Source organism: Haemorhous mexicanus, chromosome 2 (genome assembly GCF_027477595.1).
Source record: "Haemorhous mexicanus isolate bHaeMex1 chromosome 2, bHaeMex1.pri, whole genome shotgun sequence".
NCBI lineage: Eukaryota > Metazoa > Chordata > Aves > Passeriformes > Fringillidae > Haemorhous > Haemorhous mexicanus.
In genome coordinates this window covers 90,825,112-90,850,582 of record NC_082342.1, presented here as the reverse complement: position 1 = coordinate 90,850,582, position 25,471 = coordinate 90,825,112, and the positions used below count along the sequence as shown (strand labels likewise).

The following is a 25,471-nucleotide window of genomic DNA, read 5'->3' as shown; positions in this document are numbered from 1 at the left end:
CAGAGGAGCAACTTTTGCTACCTATGGCAAATCTTTTAGCTTCTTTGTTCCATTTTTATCATGTGTCCTTTCTCCTCTCCCTTAAATTTTCAAAAGTATATTTTACCTGTCAATTGTTTCCCGTGATCTGGCTCCACTGGTATAAATTGAAGGGTTGGTCCTTTACTTTGTCACGCAGGTGGCAGCCAATGATCACTCAGCAATACTCGTGCCCAGAGCGCCCTGGGACCACCCCAGCTGATTACTTCCATGGCTGAAAAGGAACCAGTTAGTCTCTTACCTACTGCTATTATCTACTCTAAACTAAAGTTAATGGATAAAATATTTCCAAACATAATCCTCAACACTCAATTCATCCCATTCTCTCTCCCCCACAAGCTCCTAAGTGCACTGGAGAAAGCCAGAAAAGAAAAAGTCTCTGAAGGAGAATCAGATGACAAACAGCATTCACTTTCTGCTAATATAAAGTTTTGATAAAAATTGCAATGTTAATATTGTATTTAGTAAATAAAAAGTCATCTTACTTTCTCTTTAAAGCAGTAGCTATGAAGACAGACCTCTGTATAGTATCCTGAGAAGTTTACTCCTGTGGTAACCCAGATGAAACCCCACATTTGCAGGTTGCCATGCAGCAAAAGCCCCACACAGAATGAAAGTGCACAAAGCTATTGATGACACAACCACAACCCTCTGCAACACCTGCAGACATAACAATCTGGTGCAAATACTATGAGAGCACATCAGACAGCTTGAAATATTTAGTAAAAAAAATTTATTTCTTTACTGCAGCTTCTTTTGTGCTTCAGTCCAATGTATTATATGAGTATTACAGTAAGATCTCAGCAAGGCTCATGATTTTCTAAAGTTTGTCAGAAAAGCTGCCCAGTTTTGCCAATCTACTACAATTTGCCATTCTGCCACAAACTCTGCCCAGAACAATATTTGTCTTAGTTTCAAAATGATGCATATAAATTTTATCATTCATTGAGATAGGTAAAGTGCCATCTGTGGATTTTAACATCAGCAATATTTAAGTGTTCTCATTGTAACACAAGTGCAGTTGACACAAGGAAAGTAAAAAAGAAATAGGCGACCAAAAATCTCCAAAACAAAACAGAGTACTTATGTTTCATGGGTGTAAATTGTCAAAGTTTAACTGAGTTAATTCCAGGAACCCAGAACAATGATTAAAAGTCAGTTGGAAAGGTTCCTCATCTGTCAACATTACAGGACAGGGTAAAGACTTTCCATTTAACATTTGTGATGATCAGCTGTACAAAAAGGCAACAACCCAAGATGCTGATGCAAAACTAAGAAGCTGTAAAACACTACTGTGCTTATGACATTCTGATTAAGATCTGAAAACTTCCACTTTTAGGTAATCCTTAGTTTTGAGGAAACAGACACCTATTCTAAAACTGCTTCTAGCACTTTGCCCAAGTAACTTTTAGTATACTGGTCAGAGCACAGTGGTATAATCTCTAAAGCCTCATTGGTTGGGAAACCTGCATTCTGACTATTCGAAGTATCAGCTCAGGTTCTGGAGTGTGCCTGACCAATGACTCCCTACCTAGACTTGTTCCTATACCACCCAGACTACTGACAAAAATGTGTTACAGTGTCTTCCATTCAAATGGAAGTATGCTAGAACACCACGCTGCCATCAACCTTATTAAAACAAAGTTTTCCTGAGGCTGTTTCATATGGGAAAAGTCATGAATGTAACTGACAACAATGAAGGAGCACATGAAGTGCTGGTGCTGGATTAAAACATCACTAGATTTTGGAATGTTAAAAAATATACTTTAAGTTGGCAGCTCCACAGCCATAGTCAAGACAAGCTTATGCCAAGGCCTGATCCAGATCCAACTCTGTCAGTCTCATTTACCACACCACCAAACATAGTATCTAACACCAGTTCTGTGATGGGAGGCAGGGTCTGAACTGCTGCAAATCTCACTGAGCTGAAGTTAACTCACCTAAGTTTTGTTGTGAAACTTGGACCTACAAACTGAATTTGTCATCAGTCAGAGCTTTGAGTCAGGTAGTTCCAGCATTTCTGATTTGTTGCACAATACCTTAAATCTAGAAATACTGTACTGTGGTCTAAAATTCTCATGCTCCTTCTCAGCAAAAAACCTTCATTTTTCTCTTTTATCTCCTTCTCATCCTACCTTTTCCACCTATCCTTGCTGTCACTCCTGTGGGACAGAATATGATTGGCAAGGATTCTCTAGCACAGATGAAAGAATTACTTTTTCTAAAACCTTACTCATTCATGCATCAGCAGAGTAGTGTCTGCGGGCAAAGAGACCAGCACATTGGAACACAAAGCGAGTGGTGAAGGATACTGCCATCAAAGATTTATTCTGAATATATTTCAAAGGACATTTTGACTGCTTGATACAAACAAGGAACAAAAACCTCCAACCTGGTTAAGAGAGTCAAAAGACACTACTTGATTAGGAAAGGAAAACCACACTGATGAATACACTAAGATCCTGGAAAATGGTATTACGAATTGTGAATTGGTCTAAATCAACGGCTTTTCTGTCACAGGAATTTTCTCTACAAAAAACCTCCTCTGTTTGTAACTTACCTTATAAAAGATAGGAACAACAGCCCCAGAGCAGATATTTATTCACATTATTCAAACAAATTTCTCTGGTCCTAACTGCTATGATCAGCATGGCTTACAGCTTAGGCTTTTACAGACACACTGAGCAGATGAAGATATGAAAGGAAGTTTGTGCCTATGGAGTATGCCCAAAAAACCCAAGATGACTGCCAGGCGCTTTGGGATTGGCACATCCGTGTCTGCCAAGTGACTATTTACTAGAAGTAGAATCAACTAGGGCTGCAACTACACCTATTACAGTTAGCAAGACATGAAGACATGTCTTCAAACCACGTATCTGAAGAAATTTGAGACTTGAACAAGTCCTTTTCAAAAAAGAACAGGATAAATAATTTTTACACAGTGATTTGGAGCAACATCTATTTCTCCAAGATGGCGCAGGTGAATATTCTCTTAAAAGAATGTCCCTATCGACTCAAGGAGTTAAACAATGAGTGAAAGAACAAGATGTCAGAAAGCAAGTTCAGAATCATCAAAAGGGGCTGAAAGCAAGTGTGATGAAAGGTCTCAGCACATTTCCTTAAACCTTGAAAGTCTACAAGCATAAGGCAAGAAGAGGTCCCCAACTTCAACATACAGAACCTAAAGCCACACCCTGGAGATTATAAATACTTATTTTTCAGCAACCAAAAAAAAAGGCAAGTAACTTCCAGGTTGGAATCACTTATTTGAACATTGTTACCTACATGGTTTCCCTAAATCTGCTACTATCCTACTATTTGATGGTCACCTTCTGTGAGAGCAATGCAATCTGGCAGTTGACACACAGTTTCTGAGGCCTAGGAAGATCACCTAGAGGATGAACACTTTCTATATTTAAACTATAACTTCTGATTGACTTATCGAAAGAGTGGCACTTGTAAGAATTTAAGCTTCCTTTACAAAGGAATTTTATCTACCCAAGTAATCTTTGATCGAAATTTAATATTCTCTTTTTCATCTATGATAAATATAGGGGTAATCCACCATACAATGAAGTACCACGATCTACCTTACCTTTCAGTACCAGAATTTTAATTGCTTAATTAAATATAACCATCTCTCTCAAGAATATAGCACTAAAGACAGCTTTTGAAGGTCTTCTGAAGAGTCCCTATGAATGCTCCAAGAATGAATCTTATATATTTCCAGAATGACTTTGAGTACCGCAACGAAACCATCATCTATACCGTAAGAAACTGACACCTAATAGGAGAGTGGGCCTTTTATAACTTGAGGTTGAGTCAAATGACCTGGACAATATTCACCAAACCCCTAAATTCAATCTTAACTGTCATATGCAGAAGAAAAAAATAAAAAAGGTAATGTAATAAGCATGTTTGAGCCTATATTTCTTCATAAAGTTGGAAGTACAAATTACTTTTCTTCCCTGCATGCTGCTTCCAATGAACAAAACATAAAAAGAGAAGTTTTCATCATCTAATTAGCAGGCAAAATTATTACTGATTCTACAGTAAAATAAAACAGCCACTAATACAACCTGATCATATAAATCCTAATGGGGCTAAAAAAAAGTTCTAACCAAATACTAATAAGGCCTCTATATGATTTTTTTCCCCCCACTGCCTGGTAAACCAAGCAATTCAACTAGTAACAACAAATACAAAATCACATGAGTTAGAAAACCAAAAGAATTGGGTTCTATCCTGGAAAATGCCAACCTAAAGTGACTAAAGCAGTCACAACTGATGTACAAATGTACACATGCTCACAAGTATTACAGAAAGAATGACAGATATTGCTCATGAAGGGTCCCTGGCACAACGTACTTCACACATCTTCCGAACTTAAACCCAGTTCTCCAATTATTCAATATTCTTCAAAAGTGTTCCAGAAGTAGTAGAAAAGAGCCACAAAGACATCATGAAGATAGAAGAAAATGCCTTGTGATTAGACAATGAAAAGAGTTCAAAGTTAATCAAGCCTATCAATATAGATTCTGGAAGAAACTAAGTCTTCTCATAGCACAAAAAGAATACATAAAGATCTTCAAACTGAAAGAATGCATATAAAATCCCCATTAATAGAAACTGAAGGCCACAAATTCAATAAGAGCAGGAACACAAACATGAGAACAATTAACACTTGAATAAATTATTTGGGATGGGAATCTGAATTTGTTACTATCTTCAAATTAAAGTTAGTGTTACTCTGGAATTTACATTTCGGTACAATCACAAGTTACTGAATTTCATAAAGGTAAAATTTTGTGTATCTCAATACAAAGAGATCAAACATAGATTTACATAAAAGCTCCATCCTATAATATCTGTACACTTACTTTGCCTTGATGTCAATACTCCCCACTGTATTGGTTTTGGCTGGAATAGAGTTAATTTTCTTCATAGTAGCTAGTGTGGGGCTGTGTTTTGGATCTGTGTAAACACAGGGATGTTTTTGTTATTGCTGTTTGTGTTACAGCTTTCATAGAGTCAAGGCCTTTTCTGCTCCTCACCCCACCAGGTAGGAGGCTGGGGTGCCCAGGGAGTGAGGAGGGTTCACAGCTGGGACAGCTGACCCCAGCTGACCATAGAGACATTCCATATTATAAGGCATCATGCTCAGTGTATAAAGCTGGGGGAAGAAGGAAAAAGGGGGAATGTTCGGAGTTATGGCATTTGTCTTCACAAGTCACTGTTACATAGGATGGAGCCTTGCTTTTCTGGAGAGGACAGAACATGTGCCTGTCCAAGCAAAGAGGTGAATGAATTCCTTATTTCGCATTGCTTCATGCACAGCTTTTCCTTTACCTATTAAATTATCTTTATCTCAACCCACGAGTTTTCTCACTTTTACTCCTCCAATTCTCTTCCACATCCCACTGTGTGGGTAGGTGAGAGAGTAGCTGTTTGGTGTTTAGTTGCCAGCTGGGGTTAAACTATGATATCTATAAATCACAGAGTAAAAGAAAAATATCTAATGTTTGCTCCATTCCCTCCCCTCAGGCCAAAAGCTAGACGCCTGCATGTTATTCCCATTTTCTACAGCTGCTCCTGCAACTTTGGACTCTAGATCTTGCCTTCAATATCTGGTTTTGGTTTAATATTTCAGTGAGATCATATACATATTTTGGTCAGCTTTGTAAAAACAGGAAAGATCCAAAATTATCCTTAGCTTCCGTGTTTTACACTTAGATCACAGCTAATTTTTTTTCTTCCACTACATACACACCTCTGATTTTTTTTGTTTTTTGCAGCAGAACCATTTGTTTCTATTTCAGTTACATTATACCTGTCACTTCAGGCTCCCTCCAAAATGATACACAGCCATGAACAAAAAGTCCTTTCTACACCAGCAGGTGAAATCCAATCACCTATTTAAATGTCATTCACTAACTCTTTTATTGACTACTCATCACGTCAACTTATTTTGCAGTCAGGTAAGTTTTACAGCTCCACTTCAGCTTTACTACTTAAACCTTTATTCTGTCTGTCCTTTTGCTTATTCTCTTATTTTTATTTCTTTAGCCACCCATCTTTCATGCTGCCTTCCATGTAAAGCATCTTTCTGTTCACCAAGTTCTTCAGCATTTGTTTAAATGCTGCAAGTTCTTCAGTTTGTTTAAATACAATTGATATTAAAACCAAGCAACCATGCAATTCTGTAGTACGACATTCAGCTTTTCTGATGTTCCATTAGTATTTATAACTCACAATGTGTGGGGGATTAGAGGGGAATTCTTCAATATGAAGCACATACCACTACAAAGACTCTATGCATACATACAGTGGCAAGCAGTTAAACATCCAGAAGAAAAGTAGCCAGCAGGCATAATGGCAATAAAGAAATAATGGCTTAGGTTTGAAGAAGAGCCATCATACACAGAACCGGTATTGACACTGGAGAGCAAGAAGCAGGTGGGTGGTCCCAGTGGTGCTGTGGGTGCAAAAATGAATATACACTACCTGCCAGATGCCTGCTAGAGTAAAGGACCAATCTATACAATTCTCTCAGGAACATCAGGATTGTGACAATGTAACATTGTAGCTTTTTGAGAGACTTACAATTTTTAATTAGTACATACTACAGCCAAAGTTTCAGCTTAGAATTAACAGTTTTATTAGAGCCTGTCTATCGCTTCCTACAAAACAGAACTTAAAAAGACATCAAACAACTGTTCTGCAAATTTGAGATTTCTAAATTTTATTTCTAAGGTAATTATCTTGAAAAAAAAAATCCAGACATAAACCCATGGCATAGAAAACTCAAATCAGCTTCCCTGCAATTGAAGTGGTTAAAAGTACACACATGGCTTAGGAGCTGTTACTGAAATAACTACATACAATCTTGTATATGCAGTAACAGACCCATTTAATATGGCAGAAAAATTAACTTAATTGTCGTTTTTCTCAACGTAGTGGTGCTAAAAGTTTCAAAAATTCTCAATGTACCAAGTTGCAGAACTACAGAACTTGAAAAGACACTACAAAGTAGTGCAGTAATACCACGTATTACTAGAGAACTACACCAAAATTAACTTAGGAATGGCAATTAAAACAACTGCAAGTTCAAGTCCCAGTCCTGCCACAATACACGTACATACTTTTAAGCTGACTGGACATGTAAGAGCCTAGACAAAAAAGAGATATGGTGTACCATGGGTTTATGTTAACACTGCTAAAAAAGATTGTATTTATGTAGTTCCCAGCATTCCTATTTGTAAACTTGACTTACACTGATGATTACAAAAATTTTCTGCAAGTTCTAAACTTATTTTTCAAGTCATAGCCTCACTGTAAATATGCTCAGTAGCGAAAAAAAACCAAAAACATACAGCTTTCAGAAACACACCAGCTCTTATCCAATCCATGGAGAAATTAATGGATGGTAGCAGCATGATGATGAGCTTGTTAAGTCAAAAGGGAATTCACCAATGTTATATCATCAGTATTTATTTTCCCAAGAAAAATCAAATAAGTCAGCTTTCTAGAGAATTATGATTAAGTAATAAATATCATAGTTAAAAAGGGAAAATTTATTGTGTGCTTCTTCCTCAATTAATTTTCAATCTTTTTTTAAATTTCAGTGAAGAAAAGTATAATTATTTGCCACAACAATTATTAGCATACAAAAAATGTAAGTGGAAACATAAACATACCATATCTTTCCAGAGCTGCAGAATCTTGTTCTTTCAAATTCTAAAATGGACTTCTACAGTTCTTGTACCTATAACGCAAAATATTACAATTCAGTTCTTGCATTATGCTTCATACTATTCTGAAGCTACATACAACTTCAAGACAATACATTCAAAAGTGCCTATCTGACTAGTCACAAATCTGCAACTAAAGGAAACACAGAATCATAGAATATATCTAGTCAGAAGGGACCTACAAGGACCACCATACCAAACTCCCCACTCCTCACAGGACTACCTAAAACTAAACCATATAAAACTAAATCATACCTCTCACAGAAAAGCACAACAGAAAATAATTATTACGTTAGTTAAGCTACAAAAGCATGAAGTTCATACACACAGTACTTCCTATTCTTTCCCCTGTAGTAATGCAATAGTTTTACAATTCCATTCATCCAGTTCATTACAAATATCAATTTCCTTTCTCCTTTCCACCCCTTATTTTGTCCTTTTTGTTTTTCTTTTCTTTAAGAACTGGAATTTATAATAAGAAAAAAAAACCAACAAACCACTCAGGAGAAGTCATAGAACCAAATCTTTGTTCTGGGTGCGTAAGACTGCTGGAGTTCAGTGCTTTTGTATGTATTCATTTTCAGAGAAGTCATAATTAACAAGGGACTAAAACATACTTGAAATATTTTCAACAAACACCTAAAGGCACAACCAGCCTCAAGGAAAAAGGTGACAGAAACAGACACATATGCATATAACTAAAGAAAGATAGGGGTTGTGGATTCCCCATCACTGAAGGTGTTAAAAACCAAGCTGGATGGGGCTCTCAGTGAACTGGTCTAGTGAAAGGTGTCCCTGCCCATGGACAAGGCTTGTAGTTAGATTTTTTCTTTAAGGTTCCCTACCAACCCAAACCATTCCCTGATTCTATGAAATCTACTAATTACTTTCCAAAAAAGTTAATAATTTGGCACAGAATATCATGTTTTCAGCACTGTGAAGATTAATACATAATTTCTTGGCTTAAAACTCCATTAAGAACAAACAAATCCAATGCAGCTGATTTAGGCTGATCTCCAATATAGATCAGGGTTCCCACATAGGAAACCTCAATCTGGTTACCTTAATTACATTCAGTTTTATTTTAGAAGATGTCAAACCAGCGAGAAATCATTTGGTGTCAGGGGCCAAATTCTTTATCAGGGAACTGTAGTGGAGTGATGATGCTGGACCAGTTTTGCCACTAAAGCTCCAAGCACTAACAATGTGAGCACACTTTTGTATTTTAAAAAAATTGGTTATATACAGCAGCCTACAAGTTTTGTGGAAAAGGACTATTGCTATTTCAACAAGCAATTCTACTAATTATGTAGCTTTCTGTACAGTTAGGATTACTGTGTTAATGATACGCAACTGTGTCAATAAAACTTTGCCACCATTCAGAAAAAAACAGAAGAAAAATTCATCTAAACAACATGAGACAATAACTGATAATTTTCCTATTTGCAAGTAGCATTTCCACTGCATATCCACAGCAGAAATCCAAAATACCTTATATTCTACCAAAGAATAATGCTTCATTCACTGTGGTGCCATTAGACAAACTCAGAAGTATTCTGACAAACGCAACCAATATTTTCACACCTTGTGTCGCAGGACTTCCAGATTCAATGTACACATTTGTTCCTCTACAGACACAGAGAGTGTCATCGGTATAAAATTCTCTCATTCTCCTCTAAGATACAGAATCACAAATTTTCAGTATTCACAGAGTAGGAGGAAAGCACCAAGTACAGCTTGAAAAAGTATTGCAAATACATCTACCAGGGTTCTTAAGATTATTGCCCGGCAACAGAGACAAAAAAAAAAAAAAAAAAAAAAAAAAAAAGAAAGGTTCCCAAAAGAACTGAAGCTATGGAGTAGGATAGGACTGTACAACTGATAGAGGAAACAAGACCACAATGGAGATGTAGACAGGTAATTTGCATAATAATACACAGCAACAGAAGAGCAAACCCAACAACACAAAACTGAAGTTCCTGGACTTCCAGTTTTTTTCCTTCAGTTTCTCCCCAGCAGCTAACACTAAGGCAGAACAGAGTTCAGCAGACTACTAAGTCTAAAGTCTACATTCACTCAAAGGCTACATGACAACACAAAAGGAAATAAAGCTCTGTAATGCCTATCTAAAAGGAATGAAAATTATTTCATGAAGTCAGATGTACTTCAACATTCACCCTCAGTGTACTTAATTAGCACTAAGCCACATCTACCTAAAAAAATGCAAATGACAATATGACTTAAAGCTTGGCCAACCTTATTGCTTCCACTACACATTAAAAAAAAAAAAACAAACCAAAAAAACAACCAAAAAACCCCTCAATCGATCATGTGACCAGAGCCAAAAAAGCTGCTTGTTTACAACTATGTCATACATTTTCAATAAGGAGACTTCAAGGAACACTGAATTATATTAACACAGACAGTAAAGCACTGAATTAACCACAATGTTGCATACAGGATTACAAAATATTTGAGAACTTATTAAAAAAATACAAAAAATATTTTGCAATTCTCATGTCTGGCCCGATAAAAAATAGAAAGAAATCACCTCTATCAGGTGCTTAAATTATGTTTTATGTTTACATCCTTCTTTCAGTTAGATATTCAGGTTGTAGGAATAATGCAAATGGAGTATTTTTCACAACCTTACTATGGAAAGGGCTCAATCTTTGCAAGAAAGAAATACCAGAGTTTCACAGAAGTGTTACACTCTCTCAGGAGCTCCCTTGTCCTTGAAATCTGATGGGATCTGCAGGTTGTGTGGACTCTTACTTACATATTTCTATTGGCTACAATAAGTAATTTTTGCTACACCAGCTGAAACACAAGGTGTTGCTACTCAGCCAGTGTACACTAGTATACCTTGGACTTCCTAAAAATAAACCTGGGTGTACACACATAGTAAAACACAACATTCATCACCAAGACTTTGGACATGAGATTTCACTATGAAAAAATAAGCAATCATTATCTGAGTATAGCCACACAAATAAGAAAAATGAAAGATTGTATTGGAAACAGAAATTCTGAGGTAGTGGCAGACCTCTTCAGTATTATCTAGCTTTGCAGAAGTTTTTGATTCCTTTTAAGAAAAAGGCAAATACCACATTTTAAAATAAAAATATTATAACTATTAGTTAGCTCAAACATACAACTAACCATAAACCAAAAGCAAAACTCTTCTACAACTATGATAGCCATTCTTGAAGTATGTTGACCTGCGCCCCATTTGAGAAGTTGAGTTCCTTTAAGAGCCATTCCACCACCTGCTAACAGCCCAAGCCTGCTGAACTGCAGCTGCTCCAGCCTGGGTTCCAGGGAGCATACCAGAGCAGGAGTACACAAGGAGTGCCAGAGCCTGGCTGCCTGGACAAGCCTGACATCTCTCAGTGCCGTGCAAGCTTGGCAACACAAGAAAGACCACTCTTGTGCCTAAGGCTCCTAAGGGTAAGGGAGAGGGTGTCTGTCATCCAGATCTCCTCATTTTATTGATTTCTTAGGTGTAATGATTATCAAGGAAGTATTAAAAAGTCCTAAAAGCAGTCTGCTAAAGGAAGCAAAAACCATGGTCCTCTCTATGGAGAGATGAACTAGCTTCACACCTAAAACTCCAGTTCAGTCAGAAGTCCTGTCACAGTCCTCAAACACCAGAAAGAAATGCAAACAATGTGGACTAATCATTGCTAGACCATTATGCAACAGCCACCAAACCCAAACAGAGGTTCTGTAATTTTCTGCTTGTGATCCTACTGATCCAGAGGCCACCAAGATCAAATTTCCTTTTGGTTTCAAACCACCCTTCAGTATTTGATACTTAAATTTTGTCTTTAGTTTTTAGGTCACAGCTTTGACATTCTGTCACACAAGGAAGGAACATGAAGGCACATGGAGGACAGGGAGATTTGAGACAGCCAGCATGGCTTCACCAAGGGCAAGTCTGGCTGGACCAACCTAATGGACTCCTGTGACAGAGTGACTGCATCATTGGACAAGGGAACAGCTACTCATGTCATCTATTTGGACTTCTGAGGCCTCTGATACGGTCCCCCACAACACCCTTCATCCTAAATTGGAGAGATAATAGATGGACTCTTTGGTGGATGAGGAATTGGTTGGATGGTTGCATACAGAGGGAAGCGCTCAACGGCTTAATGTTTAGATGGACATCAATGACAAGAGGTGTCCCTCAGGGATCCATACTGAGACCAGTTCATCAATGACAGATAGTGGAACCTAATGTACCCTCAGGAAACCTGCAAACAATACTAATCTGTGTGGTGTGGCTGATATGGCTGAGGAATGGAATGCCATCCAGAGGGACCTAGACAACACTGAAAAGCGGGCTTATGAGAACCTCACCCAAAGAGTCCAAGTTCAAAGTCCTGAACCTGGGCTGGCAACACCTGATATCAATACAGGCCAGGGATGAGGGAATTGGCAGCAGAAGTAATTACAGAAGAACTTGGAGATCCTGGCTGTTGGAAGGCCAGCCTTGTCCCAGCAATGTGTCCAGAATGTATCCCTGCAGTCCATATTGTATCCTTGGCTACATCAAGAGCAGCAAGGCCAGAAGGCCAAGGGAGACCAGTCTGCCCTTCTACTCCTCTGAGATCCCACCTGCAGTGCTGCGTCCAGGTCTGGAGTCCTCAGCACATGACAGCAATGGACAAGTCCAGAGGAGGGCCACAAAAATGATCAGAGGGCTGGAGCAGCTCTCCTATGAAGAAAAGCTGAAAGAGTTAGCATTGTTCAGCCTGGAGAAGAGAAGGATCTGGAGAGACCCATTTGCTTTTGTTTAGTACTGAAGAGGAACTTGCACAGAGGAGGACAAACAGAACAGACAAACTTTTTACAAGGGCCTGCTACGACAGGATAAGAGGTAATGGCTTTTAACTACAAGAGAGTAGATTAAGATGATATCAGAAAGTAATTTTTTACAATGAGGGTGGTAAAACACTGGAACAGATTGCCCAGGGACAGGAGATGCTCCATCCCTGGAAATATACACAGTTAAGCTGGACAGGGCTCTGAGCAACCTGATCTATTTGAAAAAGTCCCTGTTTATTGCAGAGGAATTTGGACTAGATGACATTTAAAGGTCCCTTCCAACCCAAACTATTCCAAGTCTGTGGGAAAAAAAAAGTAATGCGCTCCATATCAAGCAGTCAGTGGTAAACGAGTTAAAGTTGTCCTATGTCCACCACCACTGTAATCCACCTCTGAGTGACAGTCCCACTTCTGTCATACTACATAAGATAAACGTGATTCTCAGAAGCAAGTTATGTTAGTACACAGAGCATGTTTTTAAAGTTATTTGAATGGATGCAAACAGCAATGCTTTTCAATGAAAAGTACTGGAAAAGCTACATACTGTGAATGCCCTTTTCAAGCCACCAGATAAAAAAAAAAACCCCAGAATTCAAAGCTCTGCTTCGCTAACTAGAAGTTTCTCTAAAAAAACCCATATATACTTCTGTCCTAAGGAAATGCAAGTAGCTTCAAAAGAGGCAGATCACCCCTCTTACCTAAGACAGTGAAGTGAGGGTCCAGAAGGAAGCCACCCATTTAGCTCCACTCAGCAGAACAACTGCAGCTTCTCCTAATTCTTCACCACTCTGTAAAACATGGGTAAAGAACCATGCAGGACGGTAACGGAAAGAGTATCGGTAAAGACTGACTTCCACCCCCTTCCTCCATTCAGCAGTTTGCATTATACAGGGAAGCAGGCTCAACCTATTAAAGTAAGTAAGAAGTAGTTAATGCTTCCTTTAAGAGACTCATTCATAAGAGTATTTGTTAGACAGAACTATGATAATATTTAATTCATAATGTAATTTTGCACCCAGCAAGTTATTTTGTCAATAAACTCTATCCCTCCTAACCACAGGAAGGTGCAGCTATTCAAAAATAGCAATTTAAAATGCTATTTAGTCAATGTTACATTGCCAAACCTGAATCCTGAATCTCAACATTATTTGATTTTCATATTCTTCCTATGAGGTTATTTTCCTGAAGAAATGTGTCACCAGCTGCTGTAGTTACTGAAGTGTTGCTTCATTGCAAAATGTTACCTTTAGACTGTATTTGCTGACTTTCTGCTAACCAACCAGATATGTTACACACATTACTATTCCTATGAACCAGCTTTTTTTCAAACTTTAATTCATGGGCAACACAACTTTATGAGGCCATAAGGCACCGCCACCTAATACAAGAAGTTACAGCAGTAAATGTTAAGGTCAAAATATTTAAGGTGACAAAATTCACTTCTAACATGAGATTTGCTCACTGCTGTTGTCTCTGGGAACCAGATATATAGCATAGCTTACAGAACTTCTGGGAGGAGGTACTTTTTTTTTTTGAAAGTAAACAACATACTCTAGATTTTTTTCATTACAGACCCTGATAGCAAATGTATTATTCCCCTCCTTCCAGGTACAAATCAGAATTTGATTAGTGACAGAAAACCTTTTAACACTGCTTCTCTAAAAAATTTGCAGCTACCTTAAATACACTGGATATTTCAGAAAACTTGTAAAACACACCTCCTTTGTTTAAAAGTCAATATAAATTCATTAATTAGAGTGAAGACTTGGCCCATACTACCAGATAGGAAGATTGATGCTGGAAATGAGATCCATGCCTAGAAACTTTATGAATTATATCCCTTTTTCCCTCAATTGCATGTTCTATTTTTAAAAATTAGTGGCTTTCATCTTCAGGTGTATGAGAACACTGGTGTGAGGAGGGAGAAAGACATTTCCTGCATTTAAAAGAAGATGAATTCTCTCTGGACATTCACTAAGTGAACTAAAACTAAAAGCAATGGGGGGGGGGGGGGAATGGAAATCATTCCTGCACAGCAAAAATTAGGATGATGCATATTTACAAAAGCATAAAAACTGAATTTATTCCATGGTAAGTTTCATATCATGTACGATGCTAATTACTGTTTATTGAAAATGCTATATGTTTGAACGTGTTTTCAATTAAACATGTTTCTAACTTAAAACTCAACTCTGGTTAAGCAGAACCTGTGAATTCTGAGAACTAGTGAAAAATATATCAACAAAGGACATAATCATAGTGAAACAAATACGATTTTATACTGTCTTGCTGGGTCCTGGTAGTACACATGACATTTTATACTTTCAAAAGAGAAGTTAAATTATATGAAAAAGAACCAGTTTATTTTCTCAAGTTGATTAAAACAACTGGGGACAATTTCCAGACACTCTAACAGGGACTCCAACAGGCTGAGAACATCCCTATATGTATTCAACATATACACACAGTTTTCAATTCCATTCACAAAAAGAATCATCGTTCCCATGTTTTTAAACAGCAGCAGCAATTAAAAAATAAAGGAAAACACCAGAAGTCTTGTTTGTTATTTAAAAAAAAGGATCAAACCCCCAAAACTTTAGAGCTCTGAAGAGGACTTGGACTGAGAAATTTAGGCTTTAGAACACACTGCTGTTCAAGCCTGACTTTTTTTACCAAGTCACAGAATCATACACTGAAATAAACCCGAACAAATCAAATACTTATTTTGGTATCTAGCTTGGTGCTTTTGTTCTTATATTCTTGGGAGATGCTCAGGACACTCCAACGAAGAGAAATAACAAACACCTCTGATAAATAAAAAAAAAACCAACTTCTTAATTCCAGCAGGAAAGATGCTACATTATATAGCAAACACTTAGAGTGGAATGGAAGGTATTGGTAAAAGAGACATGAAGCATCTGTAACATTGTACAGAAATATTTCAATTAAAAGTATCAGCTCTGTAAATGTAACTAGTGGACTAGGCTTTCTTTCACTACTTCTCTTTACTGAGTTGACAGAATGATACTGCACTACAAACTGCACCTGTTTTAAAAGACAAACACGTGTGATAGTTTTCTCCGCACATTCATATCAATTTAGTGATACACATTTCATACTTTCAATTCAACACACTCAATTAAACTGAGTTTTGCCATATTTTCAAATTCCTAAAAAGTACCTTCAACTATTTTCACAATGAAAGGGCACAGCTATTCAGAGCCTACATCTAAACTAAGCAGTTTGTGAGAACTGTAAGCCCATTTTCCAACAATTTTCATTCTTATCAAGTAGTACACCTCTCTCCATCTCCAACATTTTCCTCTCCCCCCACAGTAAGTGTCTAACAACACAGTACAACTCAGAGCGTGGCTTCTTCCTTAGCAGGTAATCTCTCTAACTGGATGCTATTTGCATGAATTAGGAACTTAATCTTATCTTTTAGACCTCTCCCTTTCAAACCAGTCAGCTAGTCAAAAAAAAAAGGAAGAAAAAGAGAAAGAAGATAAATTGACAATACAATCAAGCAGGTCCTACTTTGTTAAGAATTCAAAGCTAAAATCGGGTACAATTTTCCACTGAGAAACTTTCTGCTAGAAATGCAAGAAGCATGGTAAAACCACTCTGAGAAGCTGATTTCTTACAGGGCTTCAGGTTTGCAGATTCTTACTGAAGCAGGTAAGTTTACACACATACAGAGGGACCATCCCTGAAGTGATGTGTAAAACACAACCTTAGTCCCAGAATTAGACCAACACATTAGAGAGAAGAAAATATAAATAAGTATTTCCATTAACTGCAGAAAAAAAAAAGGAATAACTACAAGTCTATAAATTACAGGTTCTTGTCACTTAAAGGAGAATTGCGAAACATGTTTTGTTTCTTAAGCAGTAGTAACTGCTGAATGACCACAAAACATCAGCTTAGACATCTGATTTACAACCATCCTTACAGAAATACTGTAGGTATGCTTAAAAACTGAAGCCCAGAAAATCCTGCAGTCAGGAGCGACAGATCACATGCATCAACAAGGCATCCTGCTCACAGGTTCAGATCAAACTCTTCAGACTGGACAGAAGAGCAAACACGAGCAAAGTGATCAGACCCACTTTGTCAAGCAGGCCTTGGCCACTAGTTAAGAGACCCTCGCAGTACTTCCCATTCCAGCCGGCCGCGCCGACAGCAACGAGCCGTCCCACGCCCACAGCAGCCCCGAAGAGTAGTCACCGAACCGGGAAACTGAGGCAGGGGCAGGCTGGGTTCACCCAAGGTCGCCCAGCGAGCCAGGTCTCCCGAGGGGGCGGGAGAAGCTCGGAGCCACCCACCCGGCCGGCATTCCCGGGGCGGCCCCGCACCCATGCGTCTCAAGGCGCGGAAGGAGAGGACCCCCGGGGCTGCCGCCTTCCCCTCCACGGCGCAGGGGAGCTGGCAGGGCCGCCTCCCTCCCCTTCAGGTCCAGCGTGAGCCGGGCGCCATCCCCGCTCCCGGCCCTGCGCAGCGCTCACACCGACCTGGCCACCTTGGCTGCTGCTCCCGGGCGCTCCCGCCGCCACTGCCGCCCGGGCTCATGCGGGGGCCGCGCCGCACTCTGGGCCGGGCCGCGGGCGAGAAGGAGGCGACGCCGCTGCTGCTGCCGGTGCGGCCGGAGCCGCGGCCTGGCGGGGCGGGGAAGGCGAGGCGGGCCGACGGGCCGGGCCGGGCGGGCGCGTCTCCTCCTCCTGCTCCTGTGTCGGCCGGGCCGCGCTCAGCGCGAGCCCCGCACCTCCATCTTGGGACAACGCGGATGTCGGCGCGGCGCAGGCTCGGGGCGCGCGGGGGGGCGCGCGGGAAGGAGGGAGGGAGAGAAGGAGGCCGGACCGGCCGTGTCCCGGCGTGCAGCGCGGGCGGGGGCGAGGCGAGGCGGCGGCGGCGCGCTACCCGCCGCGGGCAACCATAGAGAGCTGCCGGGCCGCGCCTTCCGGCCGTGTGCACTCGCGGCGGCGCCCGGCGGAAGAGCGGAGCCGCGGCAGCGCCTGCGCGCCCGCGCGCGCGAGGCGGGGGCCGCCATGTTGGAAGAGGGCAGCGCGGGGCCGCGGGGTGGGGCCGCCGGCCAGGCGGGCGCGCGGGGCGGGGCGGGGCGCGGCGGGGCTCGGGGCTGCGCGTGCGCTCGCGCAGGGTGGGGCGGTGTGAGGGAAGAAGGAGTGCCTGTCGGGTGCGGTCGTACACGCACATATGCAGATACGTACGCATATGCACACACACACGCGCGTACATATACGCGTACATAAGCATCTGCAAATATATACACGCGGGTCCACACGCACTGACCCACGCACAGACACACACAGGTGGCCAGGGAGGCCGGCGGGCAGTCCAGGGACTGGTGGTACAGCAAGGTGCCATCGCTGCTGTGGGCAAGGAGAGTGGCCGTCGCCAGCTCTGAGTCCCTCGGCAGGTCCCCACCGAGCCCCACCGGAGTCCAGCCTGTCCGGCAGGCCCCATGGCAGCCCGCCCAGGGTTTATCGGGTTTAATCTGGGCAGAGAGCCGTGGCCGGCTGGCAGAAGGGAGCAGTGGAAGGGGAGTGGCCGGTGGGTGACCTCTGGAGGGGAGCCTAGGCTGGAGCCATGAGGCAGCCAAGGCCTGAGAGGACACGCAGTGCCACACAGTGCCAGGCCTGGCCAGCCCTGCCGTGTCTGGCCCCTCCCAGGCAGGGGAGGAGAGGAGGGGGAGACCGAGAGCTGGGTGACCCATAGGTGGCAAAGCGTGGGGACAGCCTTGCTGTCCCTGCCTGCCGCGCTGGGCAGAGAGCCAGCACGGTGTAAATTTAGGTCATCAAATGCCTGGTGTTATTCAAACCTAGCACCGTGGGGGGCACAGAGGGCGGAGCTGGTTGGTGGGACTGGGAGGGTCAGGGATGCAGCCCGAAGGATGGGCAACACACCCTCTGGTCCTGAGCAGACCTGCCTGACGCCTGGCTCTCCCCTCTGCCCCGTGCATCATTTTTCCCTGTCCTCTTCGGTCGTTCTGTTCCTTCCCCTATCTACACCCAGGCCTATGCGTCGCAAGTACACTTTTTGTGTGATGTTAAAAGCAGGAGTAAAAGTTGTGTTTTGGCAGGTGAATGCTTAAAAGCAGTTTGATTAAATAATTTTAAAACTGGGCAATGCATGCAAAATTTTACTTTTTTTGGACGTTAACTTTTTTAAACTTTAAATATGTGGTGCTACAAGCATAAAGGGGGGAAGGAGTAAGTAGTAAAAAAAAAGGAAAATAGATCAGACTCTTTTCTACATTATCCCTTAAAAAAGTCAATTAAATAGAGGTGCTTCTATCCAGGTAGAGATTATGCTGTTTTGTTTTGTTTTGAAAAGCATAGACTAGAAATATGAATAGTTCTTAAATGTTAGAATAAGCTGTTAAAACCATAAACACAAATTCTCAAAAATATGATACTAGGAAAGGTTCTAGGAAATAGGTGTTTAGGAGAACATGTCTTCTTGGGCACAATTTGGCAAGATTTATTGTGTTTGTTGCAGGGTAATAGCTGGTAAGACCAGCGGACTCAAATGGCATTATTACAAACCAGTGCACAGGGTCCTGGTGCTTGGAGAGGACATGGTGGGCAGGTGTATCAGTGAAATATTAAGACTGAATGAAGCATTCTTATACTTCAGTGTGGTCTGAAAGCAGGGTAGATTGCTGTGTTCAGATGGGCATTGGTAATCATCTAAAAATAATCACTGGCATGAACACAGCCTTCTGCATCTGGAGTCTCTCTCCCACATAGTAGCAAAACCTGCCAACTTTCATGTATTAAAATTTCAGATTCAGGCCAAAGTTTATTGTGCCATGATCTTTCCTGTTACCTTAGAAGCAGTAATATTGAAAAAACTGCATCTGGAAAATGCACTGTCTTGCTACTTTTCCCTTGCTCAGTTGCAGAGCCCACATGTCCAGTCCTTACTTCCTGCTTAACTGTAAGGATGCTATGGGGCAGCATGTCACAAGCTGAGTCCAAGTAAACTTCTTCTTTCTTCTTACCTACAGAACCGTCTCTACTCAGCTCAGGCTGGTCAGGCATTATATGCTTTTGGTATATCTATGCTGGCTGTTCCCAGTCTGGAAGTTCTTGATCTTACTGTGTCTGGAAATAATCTCCCAGACTTTCAGGTGAAGCTGCTCAGCTGTATCTTCCTTGATCTCTGTGCCTCAGATCTCCTTACCTGCAGCCCTTGGGGACCTCTTACAGACACTGTCATTATTGAGAGATGGCAGGAGGTGGCCTCACAGTGACATTGGCCAGCTCTGTTTGTGTTATCACTTGCCATCTGATCCCATGAGCTTACATATGTCCACTTTACCCACTTAACCTAAGCAGTCTCTAACTACATGCTCCTCATCCAAGAAGCTTTGCTGCTCTCCATAAGGATCTGGGAGCTTCAAGACTACACCATGCCAGCAGTGATAGCACTGATGAACTCTTTTCTGTCTACCTTGCCACTGGTGCTTTGTCCCATTTAGGAGAAGTGCCACAATTTCCTTAGTCCTCTTTTTGCTGCTGATGTACCTACAGATGCTCTTAGATGTCCTTTAAATCCCTCACCTGTTTCAACTCCAGTTTAACTCTGGCCTTCACAATTTTATCCCTGCATACTGAGGTGATAGTCCTGACGACCTTCCTGGAATTTATGGCAGTCGATCATTGCATGGGAGCTGTCTCCATAACTTTTATCAGGACCTTGGGTCATCTCTTTGTTTCCTTATAGCAGAAAAGACCAGTGTCCAAGATAGGACACAACTGATTTATACGATGATGGTGTTCTTAAACCCTCAGTGTTTCCAAATAGTAGCTGACACTTGTTTGGGTTTTTTGGCCATTGGAGACCATAAATTTTTTCCATGGATTGCAGTCCTGAGATCTTGTCCCATATTAGAAATGAGCAGTTCACAACCCATCTCTGCTCTGAGGTAATATAGTGTAGATGTGTCACACGTTTTCTTCTGAAGAAACCAATGCAGTTATGAGGAAGGGGCAGATGATATTGGATGGAGGAAATGTACAGGATGGAACAAGCTGCTGTGGATGCTGGTGGTTATTTATTGCACTGGCTAGATGCAGAGGTAGGGGAAGGAGACTTCTGAAAAGGATGCAGGTGTGCAAAGACTCACCTTCTGTTTTGAGATGTGTGACAAATCGCACTGGCAGTGAACAGGTGAAGAATGATAAATTAAGGAATATACCCCAAACTAACTGCAGTATAGCAGTGTTGCACAGATGACCAAGCTGCATGACGAATTTAATTTTGATTCCGCCAGGGACAAATTGCCATTTTGGGGGAAATACTATACCACTTTTAGGTTTTGTAGCATGTGTTTGGGGCTTCTTTTTTTACTTTGAGATAGTGCGACTGGCAGTAGACTAATTGTGGCCATTGATGTACCTACGTTGCTTGTGTTACAGTGGGAATGATTGTACTTTCCTTCCTCGTTTAAGTGTGTTACATATTCTGAAGTTATGAGATACTAGGGTACAGGAATGCTTTTGCTGCCATGAGTGCTTTCAGCTACTTTACATTGGTATAGCCAGCTGCTGGAAAGCAACTGGATCTGCCCAGCTGAGCAGGCTTTGAATTTGTAGAAATGTGACTGGAACTCCCAGTGGAAAGGCCACCACTCCTTCCCTGCTTCCTTGCTAATCCCTGCAACTCTAGGGCCTGGGTATGGACTACAGCTGAAGAGAAAAAATGGTTTGACTGCCTTTTGCAGTGATCCCTTCACAGAGCAGACTCTGGTGAGATGCTTCGATTACATTCTTGAAGTAATTACATTATTAAAGCTTGGTAAAAAAGTAAAAGTAAAAATCAACTATTATGGCTAATAACTTGTTCATAGAGCCCAAGTCCTGCAGAAAATCTAGTTTTAACCTCTGAATATTTGGAAACAAACAGGTTTTTTTAACTGCTGAAGGGAACAAATATAACTTGTCGCATAGACAAGTTGTATGGAATAGGCAGTGGTTCCCAGCAGGAGGAAAAAGGCTTTAAAAATAGAATCCCAAGCCTCATCCACAATTTACTTCTGATGCTGGAGAAATGCCATTGTGAACCAAGTCTGCTGCATATTAATTTCAGTAATGTTGATATCTCACTTCAGAACTTTGTAGCAAAGAGTTTCCTGTCTTTGTAAATACACACAGAATGCTATGTGTGTTCTGTTCTCATTTAATTTGAAACCCCCAATATAAATGGTTTGATAATACTTTTTTTGGCATTCATTTCAAACAGTTATGTAAGTGAAAATTAGATAGTGTAGCTCTGTAAGTGAAACCCCTTGGGAGACAGGGGTGCACTGAAGCGTACAGAGACCTTGTGAGTCAAGCCAAATGCTTCAGCATCCTTTTGCAGATAAAAAGATAAGGGATGGGAAAAGGTCGTCAGTGATGGAGTGAAATACTGAAGTTTTGAGTTGGGGCTTAGTCTGGGCAACTGGAAGATTCAAGAAATCCCCTTTATGCAGGCATTTCTGAAGGGCTATGCATACTTCTGAGTCCTGAAAAGCATACTTGTTCTCCCTTTTCTCCACACAAATAGATGATTTGGTTAAGCTGTGATGTGAAGGTTCATGTCATCTTGAAGTGGCTCCCGTTTCTGAAGACTTATCTCAATCGAGTGAGGTTGTTTCAGTTCCTCCCTGTAAGCTGAGGGAGGTTTCACAATCCATTTGCTGAAAAAAGCTTGTCAGGGAGAGTCTTATTTCCCTGAATGCTTTGCCCAGCCCAGTGGCCTCTAGAAGGAAATAGGGTGCAAGGAGAAGCAGCTCACATGCACCTCTTTTTCTCCAAGTCCAATTTATCATCTTTCTGCAAGCCTGGCACTTGGGTTCCCCAGTCTTCTTGTAGATGGGGCAGAATACAGGCAATTTCAGTTCTTTCTCAGGGGGTGAGAGCTTTGTGGTTTGCTGCAGGTTTTCATCAAATTTCCATTGGTCACCTGCACACATGAACTGGAAATGCTCCTTTTTTGACCATTCTGTGGTTTTTGGTGGGTTTTTTGCCTTTAAACTTGCTGCTGTGCTGTATTACATATTTTTCTGCATTCACAGCCTGGCCCTGGTTCCTGACATATCTGTTTTCAGAAAGAAGTCTTGAGAAGTTGTAGCTGTGAAAGATGCTTAGGAGCAACGCTTTTATTTACTCAGAGATTTTGTGGGGACACCTTGGTATGTTTTGCAGCACTCAACACAGCTGAAGCTGCCTTACATTACATAGCTGTGCAGGTTTAGGCTAGCCATTGTTTTGGTTGTAGAAGAGGAGCCTGACTGACAGCTGTTTTTCTGACCACCTGCCTACTTTTTTTTCCCCCAAGATATATATAGAAGTCTGATTTGCTGAGCAGAGCAAAATGGCTTTGTGCAATTAATGTGACGTCCTTAATAATGCTTGGAAGGATGCAGGCAGCTGCATTTATAAACCTGCCATGGCTAAAAAAAAATACAAAAATTTGACAAGCAATTCCAGTGCAAATACATGTTTTTCTAAAAAAGGGACCAAGTAGTGCCTAGTTGTAATGTTGCTTTTGAGACAAAATACTCTCTTTTTCCAAGAGAACTTGTGTCAACCCAGAAGCTTACTTTGTCCTTGAATTATCCTACACAGTGACAAATTCAACTTATGACTTTTTTTTTTCTTCTTTGGAATTTTAATGTCATTATTACTTTCCTATTTAAACAGCTCATTCCTTGAATACTGAGTATGGTTTGGTTATTAGTACTGCAGTGGCACCTTGGTGGAATCAGGTTCAACCAGCTCGTCATATTTTTTCCAGTCTATAAATGATTTTTAAAAGGTCATCATGATATAATTGAAAAGCTGAAGGCTCAGGTGATTAGCATCAATAGTCAGCTTTCTCCACCCAGTATTTTATAAGCAGCTTTACTATTACTGTTGTCTGGGGAGATTTTAACTTGAAAAGGGCATTCACAAGGGATATCTGCATGAAGATGAAACCTTATTTAGCTTGAGAAGAATCAGCCACAGCTCTAACATCTCTTGTCTTAGGTGCAAGAGGATGTTAGAAGACAAGCCTATCTCCCCTCCTTTCTTCAGCAGCAGTACTCATTTTACTGTAGATGTTGCCACTGCAGATCACACCAGCTACAGCCACACACCAAGTTCAACCTCCTGTACCCTGCAGTATGACCTTACTCTAAAGGTAGAATGTACAACTCACAGCATTTCTTCAGCTGTGTATAAACATCAGATGCTTGGCTGACTGCCCCTTTCAGAAAAAAGAGTAATGGGGAAGAAGATGGAGAACTGAAGCTGCTTCATGTGGCTTGTCACAGTGCGTTTAGTATCAGGTGGAAGTTTAATTCCTGTACTTTGTGTCTTGCTGCCTGTCTTACTTCCAAGGAACATCAGAGGAGGAGGAAGAAGAAGAACAAGGATCTAGGAGGCATTGATCATTGAAGAATGTAGCTGGAGAGAAGAGGATGAAAATGTTAATTTATTGTCAAAGAGGGTATGAACTGTGTTTGAACCCAGAGCTTAAAAGCAGTGTAGTTTGTGTCCTGAGGCAACCACTATCCCCAGTGCTGAGCTCTCCACAGAAGTGTAGGATTGAGAGACATCATACAGATAAAGTTTTATGCTTGGGGCCCCACTAGAGTGTGTTGGAGGCTGAATCTGACCCATGTGAACTTGGCATGTGACCCTGTCACGTGTCTTAACCCCAGAACTGGAACTTATTCTAGACTGGTAATACCCATATTGCAGAAGAGATCACCCAGGCTATTTTGTACCCAGCAAAAGCATTCAGTAAATGTTTGATCTGGCAGAGCATTGAACTTTTATCCCATTCATATTGATCCAACTACTGCTGAAACATAGATCTGTGGTAATGGGTCTTGTTTGCATTTGTTCTTTTGCTTTTAGTTTTGCTTTCTTAATTTTGAATTTTGTAAGATTAGAAAATAAAACTTTCTGTCTGGCATGCTAAAGAATTACAGCTATTTTCACGGAGAAGGTGAAATCCTATGTGACAGAGGAAAATTGGCTTGAAATATGTGTGAGTTTTTCCCTGAATAAGCACTGAAATGTTTTGCCCTTGGAATGGACATAGACCTTGGAGTTTTACCAAGGTGCTTCAGAGATCCTTGCTCCCACTGCTTTTCTCTTTCAAAAATGATGACTGGAGCTGTCTGGATGTGGGACTCATTTGAACTAAAAATAAATATCTTTTAAAACAGGATCCTTATTCTCTGGTCTCTCAGAAAGGTATGTTACAGTTTTTGGCGCTGATTTTTTAGGCTGGTTTTTAATCTATGTAAACTGTGAAATGCTGATTTTATTTTATTTACATGGGAAATACCAAGCTTGTGAGTAAATTATTGTGTTGCTAAAGATCTGATAAGCTTTTTAGTACTAGTTCTTTCCTAACCTTCCATAGTCATTTATTGTAGGTACTTAAAACTAGCTACATCACTTTGTTTGGAGACATTGAAGAAGAAATATAGAGCTTTTTATGCACAAGGGAATCAGATTCAAACAGATACAATGAATGTTAATTGTGACTTCTTGTCATGTTTTCCTTTGTAAGCCTAAAAGTTCCTTGACAGCCTTGCAATTGCGGAAAGAAATATTTTTAAAAGCCACAGAGCAGATGTGCTTCTGTGCCCTGAAAGGCTGAACTGACACCACTTTGCAGAAGGGAACAATGGGGGAGTGCTTCTATGATTCTTCACAAGTAACATCTGATTTAAGAAGTATCCCTCACCATTCCAGAGAGAATATTGAAAATTTATATAATCTCATGTTTCTAAATTGATCAAAATTGATGTCATTGTAGACTTAAAGGCATAGTATGTTCTGTAA

General features: G+C 40.9%; 1 protein-coding gene across 11 annotated transcripts in view; it reads right to left on the bottom strand.

The window, feature by feature from the left end:
- Positions 1-17,513, bottom strand: part of UBE3A (ubiquitin protein ligase E3A) — a 52,324-nt gene extending 34,811 nt beyond the window's left edge. For 2 of the 11 annotated variants that reach the window (XM_059839460.1, XM_059839449.1), the window contains exons 1-3: positions 17,132-17,513; positions 13,319-13,408; positions 7,737-7,804 (exon numbers count right to left, since the gene is read on the bottom strand). The gene's annotated coding sequence lies outside the window, so the exon portion shown is untranslated. Of the gene's footprint in view, positions 1-106; positions 254-7,736; positions 7,805-12,410; positions 12,524-13,318; positions 13,527-17,131 lie in introns of all 11 variants that reach the window. The other 9 variants (XM_059839456.1, XM_059839454.1, XM_059839453.1 and 6 more) reach the window with 9 other exon arrangements.
- Between the last annotated feature and the right edge of the window lie 7,958 nt (positions 17,514-25,471).